The 585-nt window shown below is 62.4% G+C and overlaps 1 protein-coding gene across 1 annotated transcript in view; it reads left to right on the top strand.

The window, feature by feature from the left end:
* Positions 1-441: 441 nt before the first annotated feature.
* Positions 442-585, top strand: part of asb6 (ankyrin repeat and SOCS box containing 6) — an 11,587-nt gene continuing 11,443 nt past the window's right edge. The window contains exon 1 of the mRNA XM_048613782.1: positions 442-546. The gene's annotated coding sequence lies outside the window, so the exon portion shown is untranslated. The remainder of the gene's footprint in view (positions 547-585) is intronic.

Below are 585 nucleotides of genomic sequence, written 5' to 3'. Positions count from 1 at the left end.
TAGAAGTGATTTAGGGTAAGGTGAAGGGGTCAGGGGTCAAGCTGAAGGGGATCGGGGTGAGTGGAGTCGGGGTCAAGGTGAAAGGGTCAGGGGTCAAGGGTCAAGCTGAAGGGGATCGGGGTCAAGGTGAAAGGGTCAGGGGTCAAGGGTCAAGGTGAAGGTGATCGGGGTGAGTGGAGTCGGGGTCAAGGTGAAGGGGGTCAGGGTCAAGGTGAAAGGGTCAGGGGTCAAGCTGAAGGGGATCAGGGAGAGTGGGGTTGGGGTCAAGGTGAAGGGGATCAGGGTGAGTGGGGTCAGGGGTTTGGGGGTAACGGGAGCCTCTTGCCGAGCCCCACCCCCCGGGAGGGGCCCCGCTGTTTCTGGGTCCGGCTGCGATTGGGATCTTCCTGCTGGAGATTCCCGGGCACTTGGGGAGGGAACCGGAAATCCCGGAACTAACATCCACCGGATCCGGAACTACCCGGACCCTTTCTCCCCCAGGACGGGAGGGGGAGCGGAAATACCTCCAACCCGGAGGCGTTAGACCGTGCGCTTCCGGCGGCGGCGGTGAGTACAACAGGAGCGGGACAGATATCCCCCCCACCA

This window comes from Rhincodon typus, chromosome 28 (assembly GCF_021869965.1).
Source record: "Rhincodon typus isolate 14 chromosome 28, sRhiTyp1.1, whole genome shotgun sequence".
Classification (NCBI taxonomy): Eukaryota; Metazoa; Chordata; class Chondrichthyes; order Orectolobiformes; family Rhincodontidae; genus Rhincodon; species Rhincodon typus.
The sequence above is the reverse complement of the archived record's forward strand: the minus strand, read 5'-3'. Positions and strand labels throughout refer to the sequence as shown.